Raw genomic sequence first — 12622 nt, forward strand, 5'->3', positions numbered from 1 at the left:
TGTGGCTACTGTCCAGTCTTTCACTTGTGGGTTGCATGTACAATAAACCCACTGGTGTGGTTTCTTCCTCTGTTCCCAGTGAATTTGACATGCTTGTTGTTTACTTGTGAAACAATGTCTCTGTCACCAATGTAGCATATTTTCTAAAGTAACTTATGCAATCACATTAATACGGCATCACTATCACTCTGTAATTATTGTGGTCTGCATGGGGACATTTTTCTAGTTTTCATTAGATGTTGGTTAAGCAGTGCTCCTGGCATTCAGCTGCAGCTGGCCAGTGTTTTTCCACTAGGCCCAATTTTCTCCCCATTTTGAATTGGAAAAGCAGCAGCCTGGAATTCCTCAGCCAAGCCAGCTTGTTCACTACATTATGACATTTAGGCTGTGTGGGTGGAGGGGGCTGAGAGTGGTACTGTCTTGTCATCCCTGTAAAACATTTTAGTCTCTCACAGAGCAACACAGCAGTGTCAAAGTGATGCTCTCATTACTGTGGAAATATTACATGTAGCCATTAGTCTTCTCCCTTCAATTAGCAACAGTCAGTTAAACCATGCCCTCAGCTTGCTTTAGCTGTTGGCAACCTTGCCAAATCAAACTCGTCTCCCACTTGGAAAGCAAACTGGGAAAACCTATTGCTCAACAGCAACACTGCTTGGCTGGGAAAAGGAGAAGAGGATGTGAAAGTAGTTTTGTTTAAAAACACTGTGTAATTAATTCACAGGTAAGGAAATAGCACTGGAAAAGATTAAGGAAGAGATCTTCATGATACATGGGAAACAGTGCTAATATGATGAAACTTCTGGAGTTCACAGAGACCCTTCTATTTTATCTTAATCCTTTATTTATTTATTTATCTCACACACACGCACACACACATACACACACTGGTTTGAAAGGTCAGCTGTAAAAAGACTTTTTTTTTCTTTTGCTGCAGTGGAAATCCAAATCCAATTGGCAGAAAACAGAATTCTCTAGCTTGAGTGATAAATGAAACAGAAAACTGAAATTCTTCTGATAGATCCTGTGAAGCAAAATGACTACCAATATCTTAGCTTAACCGATGTCTAATGCAATATCATTTATTGATAGAAACTAAGATTTGGGTGCTATATCTGTGCAAGAGATCTCTTAAACAGCTGGTGCTGCTATGATCAGAGAAGATCAGTTTGCCTATGTCTTAAATCAACATGAGATTCTAGACACAGAATATTCTAGAAACCTTAGAATGTTCAAAATAATGGCTCAGAGCAGCACTTCTGCCATCTTGAATTCATAATCAAAAAGGTTGAAGACAGATAACAGCGAAAACTTACTGTAGCCTTATTCTTCGGCTCTGAAAATATGTTTTTAATCTGTATTTATGTTGTAATTGTTTTTCTGATGTTTTTTGTTTCTTTGTGTGATTGATTGATAATTTTTTTTCCAAAGAAAACCAAAAGCTCATGTCTGTTAACCACCCCAGTGCACATAAATCCATCACTCTTCCATTGTTCTAAAAAAGCCTACCTTCTTTTGATCAGTTCTCTCTAAATGAGCTACTCCTATTAACCATAACTTGAGTGCTGAAACCTTCACAAGCTGCTAAGGAACTACATTTTGTAACAGTTCTGTGAATGAAATTTCCTTTGCTAGATATCTTTACATGAAAATAAACTTTGAACCTATCATTACATTTCTTTATGGCTTCAAAAACACTATTCTTAGTTTGCCAAGTCTGGCAGCCCAGTTAACTGCTCCAACATGAAACATCATTTTCAAACAAGACTTTTTTAGGTAATCCTTTCATGTAAAAATACTGTATGCAATTTTTTTTTACTACTAAAGGTCAGGTAACAGAGCACTTGGATTGAATAACAAGCAGGGATCAACATACTGCAAGTAGTCTGCTACCAAAAGCATTCTGCTAAATGACAGATGGCTGGCAAGCTGTAATGAACCAACATTAAGACACTTTAAAAGAAGAAAAGAAAAAAAATGAAAAGAAAAAAAAAAAAAAAAAGGAGGAGGAGGGGATAACAACCCTAACAAACAGAAGGAAAATATATTAGCAAGAGCCATGCATTAACATATCCATATTGGTCAGTCACCTGTGGGCATTTGACCTACTTCCATGATGTCCTCCTACAGTGATACAAGCTTTTCTTCTTCTCAGCAGGTAGTAATCTGCCAGGAAGAACTGCTGAGAACTGCAGGTATCCCTTCTTGCTGATCTCCCAAATTGTTTTTGGTGATATGGGCATTTCTGCAGTGCGTATATACCTTTTGCTCTCTCTTAATTTCCCATTCACAATCCAGAAACAACATTGGAGAATAAGATTATAAAGTCTGAGAAAAAGGTTGGTAACAGCTGCAGTGAAAATGTTCTGTGCACCTTTAATATACAGCATGTTCTCCATTATTTTTTCACATTTTATAGTCATACAATATAGGTCATTAATAGCTTGTTAGAAGAAGAAATATTTTGGGCATCATGTTTGATTTATGTTAGGTTACTGTTCCTTTACATCATGTATTTCCCACTGAACTGTCTATTAAAAGTCAAGAAATCCATATTGTCACACAACTGTGAGTTTCACTTGCTTACTGCCACTTATAAAGTGTGTTAGGTTAAATTTAACTCTGATATAAGTAGATGTTGCCAACTGCATATGTACAGTTCCATTCATTTTCATCTGTATAGGTGCATAACAAAAAGAATTAGCCTATCTGTTTAAAACCAAATAAATACATTTTACATTCATAGTCCAGTAAAGATGGAAAAAATGAACAAATGTTGCTCTGAAAATTTATCTCAAAATTATCTTACTTATGTCCTGTAGTTCTCTCCTGCTCCCTTTTTCCGTATTTCTAATAGAAATAGAAAGGAAAATCCTGCTGAATTCATTACCCAAGTAACAAATTATGAAGATAACAAAGTCTTCGTAAAATAGCCAAATTGCTTCTTAATGTATTTGTTAAGCAGGATGTTATGGATACTAGAAAACACATTCTCTGACACATTTACTGTTTCGTATTGGTCCACTGTAGGTCAAAAATAAAAGAATATATGTTTCAAACTCAAATACACTTTGGGACTGATTAATACAATTATACATAGTTATAATTGCATCGCAACAAATTTCCATCTAAAGGCAAAATGAAGTTTACAATTGCTCTAGGCTCTGCACAAATTAACACTTCATCGAATATTAATGAATTACTCTTTGTGACCAATTGCTATGCAAGAAATACTTGTGTCAGAACTTATAATTACATTTATTTCAAGATAAAATACGTGAACATTTCCATAAAAAAGGCTTCCACAGTAAAGTGTAAATCAATTAAGACTCATGCCACCGTTTTACTAAACTAATGGTTTTGTTGCTGATTTTGCAGAATGAGGTAACATTATTTTTTCATACTTCTTTCTAATGATTATGAAGACTTCATAGTATTCTTGAAATATAGCACTATAAACTTAATTTGAATTTTGTTTGGAATCAAACACAATTCTTATTACTTATTTCATACATCATTCCAATTTATCAGTTAAAACAAACACATACTGAAATTTTTGGTTACTTTCATTATACATTTATATCACCATCTTTTATAAACTTAATATCGTACAATAGTAGGGGGAAGCTACATCATTTCTTGCATCTTTTTTCCAGGAATGAGTTTGTTGTTGGTGGTGGTTGGTTGTTTGTTTATTAACTCTTTATGTGATACTTATAAAAGTAGCTTGCAGGATCAATGGCTGAATGTCTTAATTCTTCCAATACAGCACTGGAAGAAAAAAAAGAGCTATAAAAACATTACAACACTGAATAACCAGTGTCGGTTCTACAAAAGTATATTTTATTTTTTTCTTCTTGGATTGCAGGATTATTTGAACATGCTCCTAAAATACAAGTCTGTCAAATAACAGAGATTTTTTTCATAATATAGGCCTTATAAAAGGTGGCTGAAGTATGTCTTCGGTAATATAGGCCTTATAAAAGGTGGCTGAAGTATGTCTTAGGTTTTTCTGTTTCTCTGTGAGAAAACCTGGATTAAATATTTGTGTTTTCCAAGATCATGTGAAATGGAGAGAGAAATAATTTTATTCTAACTTTCCCTTTTTGCAAGAATAAACCATACAAGAGGCAAAGATAAGACAAAGCAAATTGCTAAGAGGTCAGAGATGAAACTAACATATTAGCAGCAATAATACAAATTCCATAGATCTTTTTTCTTCTTTTTTTTTTCACTTTTTTTTTTTTTCTGAATTCACCTCTGTACTGTGGAGACTGCACTAACAGAAAGCACTTTAATTTAACAAGATAGTCATAAAGTATAGATGCTTTTACTAATCTCATGGCATACTGCTGGTGTTCAGGTTATTAAAGTGAATTATATAGTTTTACAAATGGGATCAACTCAGAGTATACAGTAAAGTCAGGAGTGAATTTCACTGCGATGAAACAAATGGATATAATTAATTATGGTGTCAACCACTCTATGAGAGGGCATCATTCCAGCAGAAGACCAAACACGGATGTGTTGTTTTCTATCTTTTGGCGTAATGGCAATTGTTTCCTAGTGTTCTTTTTCTCCTTTCACTTTCAAACAGATGTGTGATTGCCAGGACAAGAAATAATTTTAAAAGCCATCAAATTCAGAAAATTTAATGTATATTGCTATTGTTTTGCATTCTTGCTGGTACAGTGGGGAGCTACTGTTAAACACCTACCACACAAAACTATATTCATGATCTTTATTGTCCAAATATTCTTGTCCAGAACAAATTTATGATAACTATCACTCTAATTTCACATCACTGCAATTTCAAAATATTCTGAGATAGGAAAGTTTCATCTCCCAGCTCTACAGAGTTAATGCTGAGCTATTAGCCATGCATTAGAGGAGAGACTGGAAGTCCCACCAGCAACTTAATGCAGCCACTGTAGCCAGAGCCATGCATTCAGTGAAGCAGTACTTTTCCTTTTGCTGTCAATCTTCTGTACCAGAGCAGCAGGGTTTTATTTTATCTTTCCTTTTTTCCCATTTCACAAGGGTATTTAAAATTTGATCACAACAATGGTTCAGTTCATATGCATATTACAAACTGCTTTGGGGACCGCTCAGTGCAAAATGGGTGGATAATGTTACAGATTAACTTGACTCTGGAGTGTGAACTGTCAGCTATATCCTTTAGCTGGGGAAAAGATTTTAAACACTACCTGGAAAATTGTGAGGCCTAATCTTTCTGCTGTGCTGGCTTGCAGTATAATCCGCATAATGTGAATGTGCTTTCCATCTGACTGAGACAGGCATGCTGTTAAGTGATTTGAGCGATTTGCCTGGTATAATAACCAGTTTTCTCTGTCTCACTGGATGCCAGGAACTTCCTGAAAATCTTTGCCTATGGCTTGACACAGACTGCTGAGTAGCCACAAAACTGTTTGATAAAAGCACCAGTTTTGTCCAGTATAAATCAATAGAATCCCGCTGCAATAGCTGTATTTGACTACAGCACTCAGCTGTTATCAAGTAGGGGACCTGCTCTGACTATTTTAACTTCAGAGTATGTATCTTTTTCCCAGCTTGTCTTCAACACAGCAGGGATGGCTGTGGTGTGTGCTCAGTATTTTCGCCAAAGAATGTTCAAAATTCACAGCAGTCCACTGGCCTCCAGACAAAGATTAACTGAAAATGCATTTCAATGCAGATATCAAATAGTTTTCTAGAAAGAAAAAAAAAAAAAAAAAAAAAGTACATAAAGTATGATTCCTCAAATGTGAGCTCATAAATCTGAACTGGAAAAAAATTTCCAGTAATTTCTCCTGGTTTTTTGTACCTGACAATAGGCTATTTTTCTAGGACACCTTCACAAGTAATTATAAAACTTGAAATTAGTTGAAAGAATTTATTGCTCATGGAAGGAAGCTGGAAAAACTCTCCTAACACCAATGTTCAAAACATTATTGTCTTTACCTACTCTGTAATGTACTTTTGCTCACTAAAACAGTTTTTAGGTAACAAGAAACAATATGGTTTCTGGATAGCATCATGGCATAGTACGAATAATTAGCTTAATTCTCCCTAAAATTGAAATTACTTGTGGAGAAAAAGCACTACACTAGTAAAGCTAATAATAATAAAATAAAAAAAATAAATGCCACAAGTTAATTATTTATAGTAGTTTTTCTTAATTCTTTCTTTTCTTTTCTTTTTTTCCTTTTCTTTTTCTCTCTCAAAACACAGAGATTTACCTAAAGCACGTGCAATCCCAATAAGCTGGTCTGACAAAAGGATAAATATTCTGGTGATATCAAATTGAAAATGGTGATTGAAATTTCACTTAAAACATAGAGCTGATAATGTTGTATAAACCCTGCTTATGCTGAAGTTTTTGAGCTTTACTCCAATGAAGCCAGTTCTCCAACACATAGCAGACTTCTATGATACAAGAATATTTATATTTTTCTCTGGTATAAATGTGTTATAACACTTATTGATGGTCAAGTAGGCATGTTCCCCAGGCCAGTATGCCACTTTTAATAAATATGATTCCAAGCACTCATTAACACATTTTTCAAGGTTTTCCAATACTTCCATGTGGGCATCTCAGTGTTCCACAGAAATTAATTATGAGTCTAAGTTTTTATTTTACATATCTGCAAACTGAGGTTGAAAGAGATTAAATTATTTGTAGCCTGCAACAGTGAAAAAGAACAGCAGGAAAATTCTCCAAGGGTTTCTGTCATTTCACTGGCTATTAAAAAAAAAAAAAAAAAAATTGTCTTGGACTGGGCTTCCCTTGATAAGCAATATTACCAGTATGGGATGTAGCAGTAGAGTATAACAAACCAGGAGATGGTTGGCAGTTCAAGCATTCATTGGATACTGAACAGACTCTGCTTTTGGATGCAAAATATTCAGAGAAATCTGGAAAAGTTTTCTAAAATACCTCTAGCTTCTTCTAACTTGATTTGCAGATGATGTGCAAATTTCAATTTCCATAATTTGGAACCAACAATATTTTTTTTTCTCTCAATTAGGATGTACGGCATTGTTGGCTGCTCACTTTGACCTGAGTTCCTGTGAAATCCCTTGTAAGTTATCTATCTCTATCCTATAAAAGTGAAAAGATAAAACTATACATATCTGCCATATTGGAGGAGGAAGAAGTGGTGGAGGAGGAGGAGGAGGGGAAGGAAGGGAGGGAAGGGATATGAGAAAGGAAGTCCGTGTATGCCCAATGGCAAATTGTAATATATATATATATGTGTATATATATATATTAGCTTGAACATCTGTGTGCAAATATGGTAATATAGCCAAACACAGTAACAGACAAGGGGATCTACCGCTTAGCTCCCTTGAATGATTTATAGTAAAATTGTCTCCTAAGCACACCCTAAGCACACACAGTTAACTTACACATACAGTTTCTCTAAAGTTTTTGAAAATGCAACACCACGTTCAGTACCACAAGGTGTTCATTGTTCCAATGACAATTCTTTTTCTGAGTCTCTCCCTTTTCAAGTATATTCTGTGGAAGACTGAAAAATATTTTGCATTTTTTCTCCTTTAGGTGAATGGATATTAAGAAGAAACATACAGGAAAAAAAAGTGTTACCAGTTTTCATATATGTTTTTGGAATAGCTTTGTGATTGTCCAAATTCCTCCTACTTTATATATGTGATTAAGGCAGACTGATAATTTTGCTCAGGCACAGCAGGTTCTGAAATCACTGATTGCCAGCTAGATCCCATGCTCTATCATGATGAAAAAGTTTGTATCTGCCTAACTTTTCAGAACATTAATATCTACTTATTCTCTTGTAAGAGTGATTCAGTCTGTGTCTGCTAAATACCCAGTCTAGGTTGCATTTAAATTTGGTTAGTTATAGTGAGATACTCTTTTATAAATTATAAATTGAATTTTCTCAGAATTTCACCAGAGATTTAAACTTCAGTTGACTCTTGTATTGGACTGATTTTTAACACGTTAAAATATCCTTGTCTCCAATCTACTATATGTTTTTATTGCATTAATTAGATGCACACTAAGCAACAAAATTAATATTTGCTTGCCCTGAACAGAGATTTAAACACATAAAAGCAGCACAACCAGGTACAGTATATAAGCATATTTTAACATTAAAAAATCATTAGTAGCATTTTATAATGCTGCTCAGCTTTAATATTAATAACAGACAACTGCAAAAGAACAGATGGATACTTCTTAGTTGCACAAACAAGGTGCATGAAAAATATGCTAGTATTAAAATCTGCAAGATAAGAATGGAGGATGCAGAGTAGGCAGGAGTGATGTCTGGTAAAACCAAAATAATCCTGCAGAGCAGGCAAGCAGGTAGGGTGTCTGATGGAACCAGAATAATCCTGCAGAATATGCAAAACCAGAACAAGCCATGATCCCAAAAATACATGTCAAGAGCAGCTGAGATCACCCGATTTTCTTCTGGGGAGGAAGCAGAGGAGCATAGAACACCAGGGGAATTTTATGGAAGATGAGGAAAAATGAAAGCAGCAGATGTCTGTTCTGACTTCCCTCCTCAAATTGTTCCGTGGACAATTTATAGCTATCAATACAAACTAAAATGGCTTCAGTTCAGTGGTATTGTACACTTCTAACTAATTTAAGACAAGTTTTTTATGGACTATTGATAGTGATTAAGAACTAAGCAATATATCAATCTACTCAAAAGTAATTTTGAAACTTGAAGCTGGATGGTTTTGGAGTCTTCTAAATATTCCCATCTATCTCTAAACTTTGCATAGATATTCAATTGCAACATTATGTCTACATTCTACATTTTCATGTGACTTTAAAGCTACGAGTGACATGAACCACATGCAACTTTTCCACGTTATTTTCTTACAAGACAATGTAGTCTTTAGGAAGTTCCATGATTTTGTATCGTTTTTTCTTCACCTTTCTGTACAAAGTGGTTAATGAACTAATCACCTTGGGAAAACACAAACAGCAAAGTTAAGACTGCCTATTGTTCTGGCCTATAAGAGGATGCTATATTTGTGTGCACATGAATAAATATATGCAGCAGATACAGGGAGACTTAGGATTAATCTCTTTATCAAGGCCTGAGATGACTTCTTAGTGTATGAACAATCACTTGTGGTATGTTAAATTTATTGTATGTGAATACACATACATATTATATATTGTGTAGATACATAGCTGCTGTGTAACAGGGAGAAAGAAAGAGAGAATATGGTACTCATCTCTCTCATATTCTCAAATCAAATCATTCTTAAGTGGCCATCTTACAGAATAGATTGGTTTCTATATAGATAGTTCGTCTCCCCCCATCATCTTTTCTTTTTGGACATTTCTGAGATCATATAGTAGCACTTCTATGAGACAGGCTTGCAGTTAACTCTAACTGCATACAAAGCAAAAACAGAACACTAAAAATCCCATATTTTATAATTTTGAAAATCTATACTCCATTTGCTTTAGCAGGAAACTTTACAGTGTATGAAAAGAAAAACAATATATAGAGAGAGATGACTACTATATTTTCTCCTTATTCAGTGACATAGTGTCTGATATTTAAATCTACGTCACTGGAATAGTTTATGGAAATAATGATGATAATAGTGAGGGTATTGGTGGGCTTGTTAATTTGTAGTGGCTATTTCTCCCGACCTAATTTCCTTTCCTGCTTGAAAACTGTTTGAAATTTCATCTGACTCCAATCAGGTTTATTGGAAATATTAATGTATGTGTTTCCCTATAAGCCACCAGCAGAGTAATTGACCTGAAAGATGAATTACAACATCTGCATTAACAGAATATAGAGTTGTAGTGTGGAGTCTGGCTCTTTGTCCTTTACTGCCCTCTATTCCGTCATTCTGAATGTGATTATGACAATTGAGAACTTTCATTTTTTCAAGAGAGGCAGCCCTGCGAGAGCATCATTAATAAAACACATTACACGCCGTGGTTTATAATAGAAGGTTGTTTATCCAAAGACTGGGGAATGATTCCGGAAATTTACTTAGTCTCTGAAACAAACTGGAATTGCTGTGAACTAAAAAGCCCTTCATAGCATTCGTGGGTGTGTGATACAAGCATAATTTACTAACCTGATTTATTAACCTTATTTTCTTGAAAACTAAAATCTAAAAGAAAAAAAAAAGAAAAAAGACGGGGGGGGGGGGGGGGGGGGCAGAACGTTCTCAAACTGCTCTGTGAGCATTCTTCTAGTGAGAAATGACTGAGGAAAAAAAAATGTGATTTTTGTATGTAAAACCGTTTTGAGGTCTGTCTCTGTCTTACTTACAACAGTGCTTAAGGATGCAAAAATCAAGCACACAATGAGACACTGAAGGCAACCTGGAAACAATATGGCAAGAATCTGTGGTTCCTCCAATGTAATACCCATGGTATCTTTAACCTTGACACTAACCTTTACCTTGATGCTGATGTATGTACAACTTCCTATGACAAGATGAAATTTTTTTAAAAAATTTCAGTATAAAAATACAATGCTGATGACATTTCAACATTTTCTGTAATTCCGTAAAGAGTTTAATATAAAAACTAAAAGGAAAGTCAAGAGAAAGACATTTTGGTTTTCATGATTTACATCTGTAAGTAATGTCGTTTCTTCCTCTAAAACCATTTTGTGATCACCTCTTACCAGTATTTCTGTACTTGCCTTCAGGATAACATATGGACAACAAGATTCAGGGGAAGGAGGCAGTAGAAAAAAGCAATTTATTATCTCTAACAGAACTGCTTCAGATAAATCTCTCACTATGTCCATCTTCATAGAAAAACAGAGGATGAAAATACAATAAGTGTTCATTGATAAATGGCTGAGATACCCAATGAAAATAAAATTATAAATAAATAATAATAAAAAGAAAGCAGCTACTTGTTTTGCACTTAGTGAAGTAACCAAGCAATTGATTAGCCAGATTAACGAACCAAATTAGTCTGAAAGTTTTCCAGACACAAAGCCTAGGCAACTGACTAGAAAACCAGTGCAGCACTCATGTCATCATCTATCCTAACAATAAAAGTGAAACAGTATTAGCAAGTTTCTGTGTTGACTTCTTCACTCCAGCTCCTTCTATGACCTCCAAAACATTCTCAACCCATATGCTGCTCTTAAACCTTTTGGATCATTTTCTGATACTTGTCTCATATTGGTGTGAAAAGATACCAAGTTTTCTTTCTTCAGAAATAGGAGATTTCTAATTTCTGAAGTATTTGTTTATTTATTGCTTGCAGTATATTTTCCTATTTCTCTCTCACACTTAAGTCATGCTTAAAATGATCAAATTTATAAGATCACCAAGTGGTAAGATGAGGGGAAACGGCCTCAAGTTGTGCCAGGGGAGGATTAGGTTGGATATTATGAGAAATTTCTTTACGGAAAGGGTTGTGCAGAATTGGAATAGGCTGCCCAAGGAAGTGGTTGAGTCACCATCCCTGGATGTCTTCAAGAAGCATGTAGATGTTCTTAGAGGTTTTTTCCAAACTGGATAATTCTTTGATTCTAACATTTAATAGCAACAAAAGCACTTCCTCTTGTTTCTCCCATGCCATAAAACTGAATTTTCAATCCATAATGCTTAGTTAATAAAATGCATTTGATATATAGTTTATACAAATCACAGACCTTTATACTATTTCTTTTAAGTAATTAAAAAATTCCTTCCTACATTCTTCCCACACCCCAAAAAAAATGGAAAATATTAGGAAATCATTATAACAAAAAAACAGTATTTCTCTTGGTGACAAGTAAAACCATTCAGAATATCTGTCCTTGGACTTTGACTTTTATGAAAACGTATTTATTGTACTTTTGTTGACCTTAATTTCACTTCAGTCAATATAACCTTTTGGGTTAATAATTCCTGATGCTCACCGCTACAAAAGTCAGTATCACAAAAAGCATACAAGAGAAACTCTACAAGTTTTCATCAGTTACTCCCATCAGTAAGATGAGATTCTTCTGAATACCATTTAGAATGCATATGTATCAATTCTTCAGAAGTAGAAAGTCCTCTAAAACTATAAAGTTCTAGGCTATAAACAGAGATTAAAACACATCTTCAAGAGAGTTTAAAACTTTCTTCACAATCTACACAATCCTCAGTTTTTCGGTGTTGTTTTGTCTAATAGAATATCAAATTCCCATTTCACAAAACATTTCTTAATACTCCAGATTAATGCTGAAGGAAGTGATTATTATTTCATCACTATCATATATGCTCAGGAGTGGAATTTCAGGAATCTCTGTTTTTTTGTGGTGTTTTGTTTGTTTGTTTCTCCTGGTGTCTGCATGATGGACCATCACAGCCAGATGCTTCCTTCAAGTTGAATAAAATGAAGATTTTTGCCACTTTAAAATACTTTTTAAAAACTTTGCTTTGTTCTTATGCAATTTTTTTTAGCAACAGAGATCTTGCAGGGTCTCTCAAGTTGGTGATTAAACTGTAAGCAGCAAGTGGTACTTATAATTATTTTTGTAAGAGAAATAGAAGAATTCTAAAGGAAAAGGGAATTACATGCAAGAGAGAGCCCATTTGAACTTTAAAGTGCAATTTAAATGGCACTTCTCATCCTTGAAGTCTGCCCCTCCCCTTATCA

General features: G+C 34.6%; 1 protein-coding gene and 1 long non-coding RNA gene across 9 annotated transcripts in view; one reads left to right on the forward strand and one right to left on the reverse strand.

Moving 5' to 3' along the window:
* Nucleotides 1-12622, reverse strand: part of PCDH9 (protocadherin 9) — a 748214-nt gene that overhangs the window by 379138 nt on the left and 356454 nt on the right. The gene's annotated exons all lie outside the window — the stretch shown is intronic.
* Nucleotides 1-12622, forward strand: part of LOC311432388 — a 73541-nt gene that overhangs the window by 49818 nt on the left and 11101 nt on the right. Inside the window, exon 2 of the long non-coding RNA XR_014690034.1 lies at nucleotides 7029-7082. This is a non-coding gene — a long non-coding RNA (uncharacterized lncRNA). The remainder of the gene's footprint in view (nucleotides 1-7028; nucleotides 7083-12622) is intronic.

Source organism: Aythya ferina (assembly GCF_964211825.1).
Source record: "Aythya ferina genome assembly, chromosome: 1".
NCBI lineage: Eukaryota > Metazoa > Chordata > Aves > Anseriformes > Anatidae > Aythya > Aythya ferina.